Source organism: Podarcis bocagei, assembly GCF_964188305.1.
Source record: "Podarcis bocagei genome assembly, chromosome: 8".
Lineage (NCBI taxonomy): Eukaryota > Metazoa > Chordata > Lepidosauria > Squamata > Lacertidae > Podarcis > Podarcis bocagei.
The window spans coordinates 35965929-35982022 of NC_138133.1; positions in this window are offsets into that span (position 1 = coordinate 35965929).

The window sequence follows — 16094 nt, forward strand, 5'->3', positions numbered from 1 at the left end:
GGCAAACTTTCGTTTGAAAGCTAGGGCTGCAGATACACACATACACACGGCTTCCAGCATAAATGGGGGCAAAGGGAAATGGTACGTATCAACTTAGTTTGGCTGTCAGTACCAAAACAGGGGCTGTCTATAGGCACAGCAAAGAAGGATGGAGGGGGGGAATCACTCCAAACTTCTGTTGGTGCAAGGAATAAATAACTACTTCACTCCATCCATAAAAGTGTTGCCTCCTCCCATATGTCAAACACCTTCCAAACAGTTTGACTTGCAGCTTTTAAAACATCTGTTTCTTCTCTCCTCTTTCCACACCAAATCACAGAGCTTTTCAACTAACGTGATAGAGGGGGAAATGGCTTTGAAGCAATCAAGGGTGCTGCCATGGTGCCTCCCTCCCCCCCACAATAAAACAGAAAAGACATTCACCCACTGTGGGCCAGCTATTCTTCAACATGCCTTTACCCACCATTTCAGCCCCACAATCAGGAGTTTTCTGCCCCACACCCCCTTTCTTCCAAAGAGCAATTGTAAAAGTAGAAGTTATTTTTTCTGCATATTCAGAGACATTTTTGTGATAGAAATCAGGAAGTCCCCCATTTTGTATCTTACCATGAATTACCTCAGTTGCAGATGGGGAACTACAACTCCCACCCTCCTTGACCCACTGTTTATGCTGGCTCAAGCTGATGGGAACTATGTGTTGTGCTTCCGCCATCTTGGCATTCAAGATAACCCTACAATTAATTGGTAGTTGTTACGACAATGAGCTCATATATGTTTATATGTGCCTGCTTTGATACACTAATTGGCTTGCTTTGATGGCACCCTTATCCGTGGGAATGGGGATGTTGGGCTCAGAGCCCGGAAGATAAACGATCAGTAATGTTTTGGGTACTGGCCACCTGCACCCCTGGCCAGGTGGCTGACATAGTTTGCCTTGTTGTATAAAGAATGCTTGGATCTTTGCTTGGGAGTGGACAAACCTTCTCCTTGCTGCAGTGTCCGTCCTGTGTCTCTGGAAGAGAAGGCAAGGGGAAGTGACAGACTGCTTTGCTATAAACCTATATCTATGTTCAGTAGAACTGATCACTCTGGAGTTTTGGACTTCTTGAAATTCCTGCATCTTACAAGCTTTCCTCCAGCTTTGGGGCTGTGGTTTGGGTGTGCAAAAAACTGGAGTCCAGTAACATCTGTAGGGCCACAGGTTCTGCATCACTTCTCCAGGAGGTTTTATGTATTATCTCTCTGACCCTCAACCCTATATTTCCAGAGTTGTGTCTATTGCGTCTTACAGGGCTGTTCTTAGGATTAGGACTAGCTAGGGCATGTGAAGCACCTTGAATGCCTGAAAACACACTATGCATGTTGTTATCCTGGAACAATGCCACACTCACACACTCACTCACGTGTATCTGAAGAAGTGTGCATGCACACGAAAGCTCATACCAAGAACTAACTTAGTTGGTCTTTAAGGTGCTACTGGAAGGAATTTTTTTATTTTGACTTTGGCAGACCAACACGGCTACCTATCTGTAACTGGAACACTCACAATAGAAGACAGCAATGCACACTTCACAGTCCACTCTGGTCCTTGTGTATTCACTAGGAGTCCAGCATATTATGAAGCACCATGGTCACATATACCGTGCTGTCAGGGCTTAGGTTTACAGAATGGGGTATTGGGGAAAGACAATGGTGACCATCAGCCAACCAAAGTTGTGAAGGAGCTTTGGTAAATTTGGCTCCATAAAAATCACATTTCCCTCCAAAATGTGCAAGAAAGATTGTGGTTTCGTCCGTCTTTCACCCCAAAGCCCTTCAATTCAGGCCAAAGTTTAAAGGCTTTGAAAGTTCAGCCAAGAATTAGTGTGGATAGTATGTGGCCGTTTAAAGACCTTGGTTCAAATCCATGAATTCATAGGGTGCTCTAGGGAAAATCAGTTTCTTGCAGCTTCATCCAACAACATTCTTGCTTATTTGCATCTGGGGAAAAAACCTTTTCTTTTCACAAAAAAAATTCACACATATCTCTAAAATCCACCAGAATGGTTGTCCCAGTTTGGCAGCATGAGAATGGAGCCACAAAGTGGCAGGGAGATATTTCAGCCCAGCCCCAAATTACCATTTACCTTTAACTAAAGGAGTTGAATGCAGAGAGAGCAATCATACCAGCCAGGGAAGCCAGAGTGAGTCAGGTGACACTAGCTGACAGCTATAAAAGCTTCCAGGTCAGCTTGCTCACTGTTACCTGCAACCAGGTATCTTTGATGTATGCAGATTGCCTTCACCTTCAGCTGCATCAGAGTCAGATCTGACACCTGTGTACTGTCTAACGATGAGCCAGGTGTGCATGCCCTCAGCAGTCTCAAGAACTCTGCAGATCAATTCATCAAGACTGAAATATAAATAATATAAATGCATAATATAAATAGCATTGTGAACATGTTTGCATGGCCATGTATAGAACGATAAGGAGAGAGAAAATTGACACCACTCTCCTTATTTGGCCATGTGATTCATGTGTACCAATGCAGGAGGCTGAACCATAATGTAAAGATGAAATTTCACATCTCTTTTGATAAGCAGGAAAGTTTTCAGGGAGGGCTGGTCAGAGTATATTGATCTGAGGAGAATCTGTGTGTGTGTGTGTGTGTGTGTGTGTGTGAGAGAGAGAGAGAGAGAGAGAGAGAGAGAGAGAGAGAGAGAGAGAGGAACAGAACATCTCTGTGTAAGAGACTTTTAATTTTCAGATAATTTGTGTTTTTGAAACAGTATTTCTTTTTTTATTATTACATGGAAACTGGAGCCAGATATTTATACGCTAGTGTAGCAACCAGATAGTAGCTTCTTATTCTGTCTGTCACAGATGCAGCTGGCCAGAAGATGGAGCTGCAAGTACACAGTGCCGGTTTCCCATGTCTTGTGGACACCACTGAGACTGAATGAAGGTACTCTTGACTAGGGAATGGGTGAATATGTCAGTTTCTGGTTACCAATTTTTTCCAATGCTAAACTTGGTTCTTAATATTTCCACATCAGTTTGTGATTTATTTATTTTTTAAGTCCTCATGAAACTCCTTTGCATTGTACTGCATCCCCCCATTACACATTTTTGTATGCATTTCCCTCCAAATATTCACATTTTCGCAAAGCTAAGCTTTCCATTTGTTATTTTCACTTGTGTATACATTTATATGCATGCTTCACCCTAGCATTTTTGTACATGTTACTTGGCGGGAGAACTGTAGGGCAAAAAACAGAGAAGCACCAGTTTTGAACAATGTCTGGGTTTCGGTTTGTGTATTGTTTCAAAAGGTGCACATTCGATAAAACAATCTTTAAATGCTAACTGAATCGAATTCCTACTCCTGACAAAACAAGTCTTTTGGCTCTTCCCATTTCTAACACTGCAGCCTCTCTGGTGACCTAGGGAACCAGTGCTGTTTTGCCCTCAAGCACCAGAGCCTGAGTTTGGTCTGAATTCTGGGCCACTGGTCTCTTCAGCAACAATCAAGCTTCTGTCAGACTACCTTCCTACATGCTTGCATGCTGCCTGCCCAGTTTGGTCCACATGACATTCCTTGCCCAGACCACTTCTACTCCACCCAACCTCCTCGACCCTCTTTTAACTTCCGGACTTCACTTTTGACTCCTGTTGCATTTCCCCTTCCCATATCCTCATTCTGCTGCTGCACCTGGTCATGTCTCCTCCCAGGCAACCTGGCTACTTTTATTGAGAGGTTCAAAAGAAGCCTTTACCCAAATGGCACCAGTACATGAATATACCAAAACAACAGCAGATTAATTCCAAAATAGGGTCTGGGTCCTATCTCCGTTCCATTTTAGCAATGGTCTTTTGCCCAGCTACCTCCATTAGGATACCCGCTGGAAAACGCTGTTTTAAGTAATGCAGATGATGGAAGCTACTGTTGAATGATAGAATTATTTTTAGTCCGCCTGCCTCCCCTCTTTAACAAAACTAAATGTCAGTTAAATGTAGCCATGGTATAATTTTCCATCTGTAGGCACAGAAGCTGCTGTGGCATAGGCTCCCCTGTATTTAAAAAGAAGAGAGCTATAAACTTCAGGAATGATGGTATCGGATTTATTATTGCAGGCAGAAACACAATGCACCCTTTCCCGAAGTGCTGAGAATCAGACAAATGAATAAAAATGGAAGCATTACGTCTCTCATGGAATGTCTTGGCTGTGTCAGTTCCAGGGAACATCATTAGTAATAAAAATGCAATAGAGCTATGGCTTTCCTCCTTCTTCTTGTTTTTTTATCAATTACATTAGCAGTTTGAAAGTGGGACTATAATATTTTAGTCATTTAGTTTAAAATCTTCCATTTAGTTAGGTACCTACAAATTACAACTGCACATATAAATCAAAATACAGGCTCGCAGAATTGATTGTCGTGTCTTTAGCGCTATTAGCGGTAAAAAGGAGCAACAGATGTGCTGCGTTCATGGGGGGAGAAGGATGGCGGCAGCAGGAAAGTGGGTGACCTTCTGACCTCCCACAGGATACTGAACAGGGGGACTTTGAGAGGCGACTGAGCCACAGTCTCTCCCACTTGGAGAAGCTTCTCAGAAGGATCAAGAAAAGACGGCCAGAGGCAACACTCCAAAACCTCCCTGATTTATTTAAGCAAAACAGAACGGTCCAAAGGTAAACCACATTGCTAAGTCTGGTATTGGAAAGAATAGTTAAGGCAAAGGGGTAACTTCCCGCTCACTTCTGCTAGCTGTGACAAAAGATATTTTTAAAAAAATCAATTAGCCAGTAGCCACACTGAATATCTAATACAACAATCCTACCTGGGAGAAGTAACACCCCAAGGAAGGTAAAATTAAAATTAAAAACATCCTCCAAAAAACTAGCCCAACAGCTGATCAGATCTAACTTAAAACACCCCCTCTCAGCCTCTTCAGTGATGAACCCAGAGAAGTGAGTGTTGGGCAGCCTGCCTGCCGCTAAACCAGCCTTTCCCAACTTCATGTCTTCCATATATTTTGGACTACAACTCCCATTATCCCTGACCATTCACCATGTTTTCTGGGGCTGATGGGAGCGGCATGCACAAGTTGTGCTCCTGAGCATCTGCAGAGGGTTATGAGGTGCCTGATCTGGGAGGGGCCTGGTGCTCAAGCCCTACTGGGGAAACTGAACCCAAACTTGGCTGGCTGGTAAGGATGAGCTTGGAGGCACAGCTTCCCAGCTGTGGTGATGGGGGGTGATGAGGTTTTTCTGTTAGGCAGGGTGGAGAAAGAGCCTTGCTGCTGAGGGTCTGGACTGAACCAGATTTGATGGTAGGCAGGCAGGCAGGCAGCTGATCCCACCCCATCCATCCCTCTATTGACTGCTTCCTGGCCAGGTCTGTCGCTCCTCTGCCCCCAGCGTTCTTCCCTCCAGTCTCAGGAACCTCATCCCACAGCACAGCATAATCATAGTGGATCAATGGTGCTTTTTGGTGAGCAGATGGGAATCACTGAGCTAAAACATCCCCAAAACTTTTTGTCAGCGTTCTTCAACCTTAAAGTGACCGCTTCTAAAAGTTCATTGAATAAAAGTTGTTTTTTAAAAAAGAAGGAAGGAAGGAAGGAAGGAAGGAAGGAAGGAAGGAAAGAAAGAAAGAAAGAAAGAAAGAAAGAAAGAAAGAAAGAAAGAAAGAAAGAAAGAGATGCTTTTTCATACACCCATTTATTTGGACACTTTTGGGGGTATATCAGATCTTTTTCAATGATTATTTTGCTTTTTCGGAGATATGACTCAGATTGAAATTCAGGGGAAATATACAGACAGTGAGGAAAATATCGCCGTGCCACCCTATGCTTTTTAACTGAGTTATACCAACCAGTCAGTTCCATTGAGAGTCAATGTAGTTGTCTCTGCTTAAAGTGTGAGAGGGTATTAATTGGCTTAATTTCTGAATTTTATACACACACACACACACACACACACACAGAGAGAGAGTATTGATTCAGCAAAGCAAATGATTCCTTCTTCCATGTTATAGGAGAAGATAATGCATGATTCCTGATCTCTTCCTAGTGTTGCTGGTACAATAATTCAGTGATGTTCCAACAACTTCCAGTAAATTTTCGCCCTGTGGATTCCCTGCTGAGGCCTTTAAATCAAGCTTGGTACAGATGTGAATATTTCTTTGCTGGGTGGGGGGGGAGACATGTTGGAGGGATAACTGCACTCCAGTTAGAGCCATGTAAGCCGCTGCCTGCTAATTGTGTTGGCCACTGCTATTTCGACTCCATTAGGAGTCCATTTTGAAAGGGCAGCCTGTCTCCAACGGGTTAACTGGTGCCACATTAACAGAGCAGCTCTAACACTATGAACAAATATAGTTTAATGCACCCTACTTTGAATTCAGAGTCCATATGTATTCCAGACAAAAGGCCAAACAAATTTACAAGACTTCGTGCATTTCTATAGAGCTACATTTTTTTTCCTGAAGGATATGTAAATATTGCACTAATCAGAGGTTCTAGAATTCCAAATGCCACAAAAGGTTATGACCTGAAGCCCTGCTAATAGATGGCTGAGGGCGTAGACTAAGTAGCTCTGAGTGACAGCAACCACAGGGTGTTTTGCATGAAAATCAGCCTCTAATAAATGACCTCTGCTTTTTTCTTTTCAAATCTATGACAGTAATGAATATGAAAGGGAGAGCTTCTTGCACATCAAGTATTATTTACACCTAAACAGAGGAGAAATGGAGTATGGTGTACAGTAGAGTTTCAAGTCAGAACAGAGCTTCTCTCCCTCCCCCCAACCCCCTTTTTCCAACTGTATTTCGGCAGCAGAAGTCTACAAGAACTGGAGGTTGTTGCAGTTTTTTTTTTTAAAGAAAAGAGGAAGCTCACACATAAAAGCCACGCTTTTTGAAAGCAGCATTTGTTTTTCTAATGAACACTTTTTTCTGTCCTGTTCAGAAAATGTTTTTTGATCTCTATAGGTTGTGTGTCAAGCTTCCTTGAATCCCAACATGGGAGAAAGGGGGGATATAATAATAATAATAATAATAATAATAATAATAATAATAATAATAATAATCTCATCAGTTGATAAATGACGTGGTGGCTGCAGTCTACAATGAACAATGGTTAAGGATCTGTCAGAGCTTGGATAGCACAAACTTGGGAGCAGCCAGGGCAATGGGAGAAAGTGCTTCTTCCTGTCCGGTGGCAAGAGTGAGTTCAGATGTCATGCATGTTCCTTGTTCAGGAACCATTGATCAATAAATCATTGAGGGCCGGTTCACACATGCTGGCTGGCTGCTTGTTTTGTCAAAGACAGAAGCCTAACAGGACAGTAACTAGGCAGCTATTTCCCTACGCCACAAACTAATGCTAATGATTAAATGGTATAGAAATGCCTTAAATAAATAACAAATAAATGATTGTCAAAACAGCTGGGAAAGGTACCACCAATAATGGACTGGCACTGATTCTGCGCTGCTGCTGGCGGGGCACTTGCAGGACTGCTGCCTGAGGGGATTCTGTTGCCTGAGGCAGCCGCCTCAGTCTGCTTAGTGCCAGAGCCGGCTCGGCTGGCAGGCGCTTTCATTCTACATTGAAAGTGCTGTTTTCTGTCTTCTTATTTACACATTTATGTAAACACATGGGTTACCCATGCATTCACAGAAGCAGTTTTCAGAACACTCAGTATTCCTACTGCTAGCATAGAAATAGTTTTAAGCTGTTATTCCAGGCAATAGAAGTTTGGGATGCCTGTGTGTATTAACTTGTAACAACTAACCATTTCGCTGGCTCTGCGCCCTTACGATTCAAGACACAAAGTCATTTTATCACTGTCCCCCATTTTGTGTAACTCAATATTTTATCTGCATTTATCAAGACATATATTGGTTCTTGCTAATTATCCCAAGTAAGCAAGAGTGTTATTGGCATTAATAATTGGAAACTCCTGTGGGTGTGGAACTCTCTCCAGAGCAGTTACAAGCTAATATATGGGCTACTCAAAGCCACATTGCCTGAACTGATAGCTTAAACTGTGGTTTCTATCTTAACAATAGATGGGGGGTGCAGAGTTTTCTGCATACGGCATGGGGCAGGCTCTAAAGAACTGGCAAGGCTGCAGTGGAAGCCGGGATGCAGAATGCTCAAATAGAAACAACTGGTGTTTGGACAATGTCAGGGTAGAAAGGAAGTGAGATTTAGGAAATGGAAGTGTAGAGGACAGAGAGAAAAGTAAAGTATCATTAGTTAGCTGTCTAGGCTGATAAATTAAATTTCTGGATGGTGGTGTCATTTTCAAGCCACCCCTTTATCAAAAACTTAGGAACCTCACTACTCCTAACTACAAAATTAGCTCTTACCGCTGACTAGGGCCATCTGGAGTTTTGGAGTACGTTGTCAGTAATATGCTGATGACACACATCTCTACGTCTCCTTTATATTGGCAAATGTGGCAGTGGAAGTGCTGGACCAGTGTCTAGTCTTGGAAATGGACTGGATTGGAACCAATCTACTGAAGCTCAATCCAGATAAGACTGAGGTACTGTTAGTAGGTGGTTCGCTAGACAGGATGGATGTGAGGTTGCCTGTTCTTGATGGGGTTACACTCCCTTTGAAGGAGTGGGTATATATCTTGGGGCAGCATCTAGATTCATTGCTGTCGCTTGAGGCTCAGGTGGCCTCAGTGGCATGGGATTCCTTCCATCAGCTTTGGCTGTTGGCCCAGCTGCACACTTTACTGGACAGGGATAGCCTAACTTCCTTCATCTACGCTCTGGGAACTTCTATGTTAGATCATTGCAAAGTGCTATATGTGCAGCTACCTCTGAAAATGGTTTGGAAACTTAAGCCGGTTAAGCAAAATTCAGAGGTCAGGTTGCTCACCGGAACAAGACGGTTTGAGCATAAAACACCAAACCTGGCCCAACTGCATTGGTTGCCAATTAGTTTTTGGCCCAATTCAAAGTGTTGCTTTGGAAAATGGCTCAGGATCTCAATACCTCAAGGACTGCTCCTCTCCATATGAACTGAGCCAGACCCTGAAATCATCACCTTAAGTCCTTCCTTGTGTGCTCCCTTATGAGATATCCAGAGAGTGGCAACACAAGAGTGGCTCTTTTCTGCAGTATCTCCCCATTTGTGGAATGCTCTCTACAGGGAGACTCGCCTGGTGCCTTCGCAACATATATTTAGGCACCAGGCAAAAGCTTTCCTCTATAACCTTTGATCTTTAATTATCTGTGGTCTTTTAGAAGTGAGTGAGATGTTTTCCGTGTATTTCTCTTTCCTCTTGGTTTTACTGTACCTATGTGGGGTTTATTGTCTGTTTGTAAGTCACCTTGGGTTGCCCTAGGCAAGATAAAGCGACTAACACATTTAATAAATAATAATATTAAGTCACTGCTGATTCACCAGGCCATATACACCAATTACCTAATTGTCTAATTTGACCAAATAAAATATCTTTCCAAGAATAAATGAAAGAATAAAACAAAATGGTTTTCTTTTTCAGCCCCTCTAATCTAAATCACACCCAAGTGATTGTCCTGGTTCATACTAAACCCTCCTAATCCAGAAATAATTTCCCCTTTCCCAGAAAACTCAGCGCAAATGTTTGATAGTAGCTTAATAAGTAAGCTCCCTACCCCATGGTTTGAATTTGGCTTATTATGAAACTGACTCGAGTTTGCTTTAAACCAGGGTCCCTGGCTTGACTGTAAGGCAAAGCAGAGACTCCTTAAAAGTAAACCAAACTCTTGTAGTGAAGTCTAAGTGCAAGGAGAAAGGGAGACGGAGAAGCCTGCAAGCTGCACCCTTTGGCTCATTCAGGCATTTCCACACAATGCCAAACTATGTTTTGTATTATATTTGAACACAGTCATTCCATCTATGTATTATGGAGTAGCCTAGCTAAAGCCAGTGGGATTGCTCTAAACTAAGCAACTGACAATCATGAGGAAAGGATGAGCACACCCCTAGCCCTGAAAATGTCCTGCCTTAGAACTTCTTACATGTTTACCTGAGAGGAAAAAGATAATTGCCAGCTTAAAAACTGTGCCTAGGAACAGTCTTATCTTGTCAATGTAACAAGCAACAACTGTGATTCATTGGTGGTGGTGGCGATTGTTGTTGGGGGGGGGCAGTTTCCAGTTCAAGAGGTTTTTGGAAAGAAAGGGAAAGCTGGCGCTGAATGATTGTGTGTCACAGCCAAGAACAGTGGGGGGGGAGAGAGAGAGAGAGGAAGAGAAGTTACAGCAGTCTGCATTAGTACATTCTGGCAGCAGTTATCAAAATCCCAGATGTCTCTTTGCTGATGTATGAGTAATGACATGGCTTGATGTTTATGGACAGCTTGTGTTCTCATGGAGAAGGTGTAAAGAGGAGCTGTCACTCTCTTCTACCACAAGATGTCAGTAGTACTGCTTGGGTGCTGAATTTGTATTGACAACATGTCGCTGCTCATATTATTAGCTGGGTGCTTCTCATTCTTTCTCTTCCCCCCCCCCCACTTCCCTCTGTTTTGTAGATGGCATTGCAGCTTTTCTTTTTTATTAATAGTGTTGCTGCCGTGGAAAAATTAATCTCTCTCTCTGTGTGTTTGTTCTTTCGAAAGAAGTTTCCCCAAGTGTTTTTAAATGTTCCTTGAGTTTTCGGTTGGAAAGGGAGTGAGGAAGAGACATGCAAACTTAGCTGCGGACTGTGCCGATGTGCCAATGGTTAGAAGGAGAAAAGGCATTGGTGTCACAGTTCTGCATCTCTTTTCATGGTTCTAAATGCAGTTTATTATGTTTAGGTATTAGCTTGCAATTGCAAAGAGGTCAGTGTGCATTGTACCCCCCCCACCCTCCAGCAGATATTATATACGACATAACCCTATGCTTGTCAGTATGATCAGAAGGAAGCCTATCCTACTGATTTGAATGGGACTGCCCTCCTATACGTGTGCAAAGCTTTGAACCCTATGAGTTGTTGTTGTTGTTGTTGTTTAGTCGTTTAGTCATGTCCAGCTCTTTGTGACCCCCTGAACCAGAGCACGCCAGGCACTCCTGTCTTCCACTGCCTCCTGCAGTTTAGTCAAACTCATGTTGATAGCTTTGAGAACACTGCCCAACCATCTCGTCCTGTCGTCCCCTTCTCCTTGTGCCCTCCATCTTTCCCAACATCAGGGTCTTTCCCAGCGAGTCTTCTCTTCTCATGAGGTGGCCAAAGTATTGGAGCCTCAGCTTCAGGATCTGTCCTTCCTGTGAGCACTCAGGGCTGATTTCCTTAAGAATGGAGAGGTTTGATCTTCTTGCAGTCCATGGGACTCTCAAGAGTCTCCTCCAGCACCAGAATTCAAAAGCATCAATTCTTCAGCGATTAGCCTTCTTTATGGTCCAGCTCTCACTGGACAAAAACAACAGGCATATGAGTTAGTATTACATATCACTATTAAACTCTCCACTACATGCATAAGCTGCAAAGAATGCCATTTTATCCTAGATGCTGAGAATGGTGCCATCCATCAATTCTTAAAACAATCACCACCCTGATTTTCTTAGTTGTTCAAGGTGCTGACTTGAACTCAGATTTATCTCCCCTCCCCACAATATGGATACATAGGTAGATCAAACTTTCTTCCATCCTTCCTTTCAACCAGTATGTACCAATATTGGCAGATATGTCATTGCCTTTGCTGCATTACTCCAGTGGAGAGTAGAATCACATCTGCTGGCACTGTGCCTGACATTATGTGTCCTGCCAGTCCCACCTTTCATACATCTGCCTGCCTCCTAAGAAATACCTATTTATAGATGTTCTGCTCAGTCTGGGAAGGGGGCCAGAGAGACACATGTCTCCCTTGACTCTATGTGTATGCACACCCTTCACGAGCTGTTGCTCCATTCTCCCAGGAGCAAAGATCTCACCCGGAGGGCTAGGATGGAGTAGCAGATGGCAGAGGGATCCCTCATTCTCTTATTTTATGAAGACACTGTTAGCGTAGAAATGCTGTCAGTATCTCTCTCCAATCCCTCACCTGGGACCGTGTTTCCCAGTGGAAAATGACATTAACAGTGTCAATAAGCTGGCAGCATCTCCACTTTACAAATAATTTGAAGAGGTAGGAGAGGCTGTCTCAGCTTCACCTCTGCAGTCTGCTACCCTGTCCTGGTCCTCAATATAAGGTTCACCCTCCCACTTGGAAATGGGACTGTGGGCATAAAGAAAAAATCTGAACATTCTTTTGAGCCTTCAGAAAATCCACAAAAGTTCTTCAGCATTCAAAGGGTCCGGTTTTGATTCTTCTTTTTAAATGAGCAGAAGATTAGACACACATGTGTAGCGGACGTTCTTTTGTAATTCCAAAATGCAACTCTGGGCATTTGTTTTCCTCACCCTGTGCACGCCTTTCCCACATTTCTCACCCAGTGCAGGCTTCTTTGAGGAGAGTGTCCCTGTTTCCCCTTTTGCTTTATTTGTAATGTTTCTATACCACTTGTCACCACAGCAGATTCAAGGCAATGTATAGCATGAACACACAAAAACAAGCTTCCCTTGAGGATAGTTTGGAAGCTGCAACGAGTGCAGAATGGCTGGCAATGTGCTTCTAGGCATGACTGGGAGGGCTCATGTCACACCTCTTTGGAGGGTGCTGCTTAGTCACACCTGGGGCCAATTCCAGGTCTTGCCTTTAATGCATAAAGCCCTAAGTGAGTTGGGTCTCACATACCTGAAAGGTTGACCCTTCCCATAAAACCCATCTGGGAACTATGTTCAGCTGGGGAGCTTTGAGGGTTGGTGATATGTAGAAGAGTCTTCTCAGTAGTGGCTCCTGTGCTCTGAACATTAGAGAATTCCTGCTGGATCAGATCAAAGTCCCCTCTAGTCCAAGGTTCCTACAGGAATTCTGCAAGTGGAAAATGTGTGCAACAGCACTCTCCCCACTTCTCTTTCCCAGCAACTACAATTCAGAGGTATTTTGCCTCTAACAGTGGAGAATCATAGAACTGTAAAGTTGGCAGAGATCCCGAGGGTGATCTAGTCCAACCCTCTGCAATGCAGGAATCTCAGCTAGATCATGCATGGCAGGTGGCCACCCAACCTCTGCTTAAAAAGCGCCGAGCAAGGAGAGCCAACCACCTTCCAAGGGAGACCATTCCGCTGTTGAACAGCTCTTACTTTCAGAAACTTATTCCTGTGCACTTGGCACCTACATTGCACATATTTTAATGACATGCCAAGCTTCTGGGAGTGGTAGAATATGAGTTTTCTCTTCCATATATTTCTGGCTTGCTTCCTCCCTGTCTCTCTTTGCAGAAATGGTAGTGCCTATGCGTCAAAGCTAGAGTCACTGAAGGTCAGAGCAAGGAGACAGAGTCAGTTGTCAGTAAAGTTAACCCCTTATTCAAGGAAACGGCACACAGCTCAGCAACACTTCCCCACAAGTCTTGCCCCTATAGAGTAGTTGCCAGGACTGAAGGTCCCTGCCTTCCACCCCTCCTAAGGCTCCTCCTATCCCAAATGTTTCACAAGCAGTCTCAAACTGTGTCTGACCACCTCTGGTCTCTGTTCTGCCCTCCTCATTATCCTGCATGTTGTTGGAGACCAGGGAGCTTGTCACAGCTGGAGATGGAAAGTTGTGGGATGCTTCCTCAGTCTCTTGACCCACCCTCCTCTGCTTCAGCCTCAGAGTCTGAACTTGTCCCTGCCACCGGTTCCTCCTGCTCACTAAACTCTGTTGTTCCATCAGTATCCAGTATCTCTTCCCAAGCCCCCTCTGACCTCTCTTCATTGTCCCACCACCAATCCCTCTGAGCATCCCTCCACTGGATGGGGGTTCCCTAGCTGGCGCCTTCCACCTCTCCTCATCATCCAGCCAGTCCCTGTGAGTTCGTACACATGAGCTCTGCTGCAGATGCCATATTCTATGTCGAAAGTGTTAGTTCAAGAATTATTGATTGAAAGTTCCTGAGGTCAGGGATTTGACTTGTTATTTGTCTGCAACCCAATAAAATGCCATGCAGATTGAGTGTGCTATATACATAATTGCCATCACCATATCAACAAATAAAGCTAACTCTTGCTCCTACAACATTTCTGATGATGGAAATTTCCAGCACTGCATTTGCTGAAATTTGTAAGCTTTGTTCAGGAGTCTTTATCAGTTGGTCTCCCTTGGGAGGTGGTGGACTCTCCTTCCTTGGAGGTTTTTAAGCAGAGGTTGGATGGCCACCTGTCATGCATGATCCAGCTGAGATTCCTGCATTGCAGAGGGTTGGACTAGATCACCCTCGGGATCTCTGCCAACTCTACACTTCTACGATTCTATGATTGTGTGTCAGGGCTGCAGAAGTGATGTAGTTTAGGGCAGTGTTTCCCAACCGGTGTTCCCCGGCACACGAGTGTGCCGTGAGACACCGGCTGGTGTGCCGCGAGATGCCTGGAGGGAGGCGGGCGAGTCGGGCGGCGAGAGGCGGGGCGGGGGCGGCGAGGAGAGGCCGCGCCTCCTGCTGCTGCCGGGCGCTCCTCCTCGCAGCCGGCAGCGCTGCCTGGGCGCCTCCGCGCGACTCTGTCTCGCTGGGTTTGGTCTCCCAGCAGAGACGGGTCACACGCGCCCCTCCCTCCCTCCCTCAGCCTGCGCGGAGGCGGATTGAGCGCAGCTGAGAGGAGCTGCCGAGGGAAAAAACGTTCACTTTTGTGCGTCCCTCCCGGCGTGACGCTGCGCGCTGACGTCACGGGGCGGGGCTTTAATGGTGGTGTGCCGCGAGATTTTTTTTTAGTACACAGGTGTGCCGTTGCCCAAAAACGTTTGGGAAACACTGGTTTAGGGGTACAGCTTCTTCTTTGCATTCAGAAGATCCCAGGTCCAATTCCCAGCATATCTAGTTGGAGTGGGAAAGAACCCAGTCTGAAACCCTAGGGAGCCACTACCAATCCCTGTAGACAATACTGACCTAGATAGACCAATAGTCTAATTCAGTACAGTGGTACCTCGGGTTAAGTACTTAATTCGTTCCGGAGGTCCATTATTAACCTGAAACTGTACTTAACCTGAAGCACCACTTTAGCTAATGGGCCTCCTGCTGCCGCCGCGCCTATGGAGCATGATTTCTGTTCTCATCCTGAAGCAAAGTTCTTAACCCGAGGTACTATTTCTGGGTTAGCGGAGTCTGTAACCTGAAGCGTATGTAACCTGAAGCATATGTAACCTGAGGTACCACTGTATAAGGTGGCTTCCTATGTTTCTACATACTGTGCTTTCCCTTTGCCTCTGCCCATCCTCCTTTTACACGCAGCAGAACTGGCAGTCACGAAAGCAGCACGCCAAGTGATTTGATGACCACAATTCCTCCATTTAGCTTGGTGCAGTTGGAGAAAGTTCTGAGCTGGGTGGATTGCACCCAGTGTGGTTGTTTGCAATTCTGGCATTTGCAGGCTCCCACACACTGAAGCTTCCTTCCAAGATTACATCCTCTTAGGACAGATGTGAGACAATAGCATGCCAAGCCCCGCAGTGTGAGAGGAAACAATGGCGCACTGTTGAAGGGATGGCAGTAAAACCGGTAATGAATGGGCTTCCAGTGAGGGCCAACTTACAATTGGCCCACAGCATGTGGCAGATCCAATACATGTAACAGCTGGCCAGACACTGAAGGAATCATATGAGTAATTCAGCACACCCTCCAAATTGCAGTTCAGCACATGATGAGGCAAAGATTTTGTTTTCACTCATCATATGCTGGACAGCAATTTGGTTCAAAGGACTACTTGACCAATACACTTTGAATTTCACACATGCTGAAGGCTGGTTTTGGATCATGTGAATTAGCTGTGACAAGTTTTGTAAACAAAGTCCATACGTTATTATTTTGCCTTTGGATTTCTGATTATATTTCAAGGTATATCTTCTTCTTAAGAAACTCTTTCTTAACTGCTAAGACAAAAATAGATATATGATCAAAACAGATGCCTGCCATTAGAATGCACTGACTTATGGCACTAGGGTATAGCCACTCACTTTTGGATTTTCTGCCTCAGATCCCGGACTACAGAACTTTAGTAATTTCATCAGACCCCCCCCCCCAGTAAATATGTTTCAGCCAAAGGAAAACACTTCAA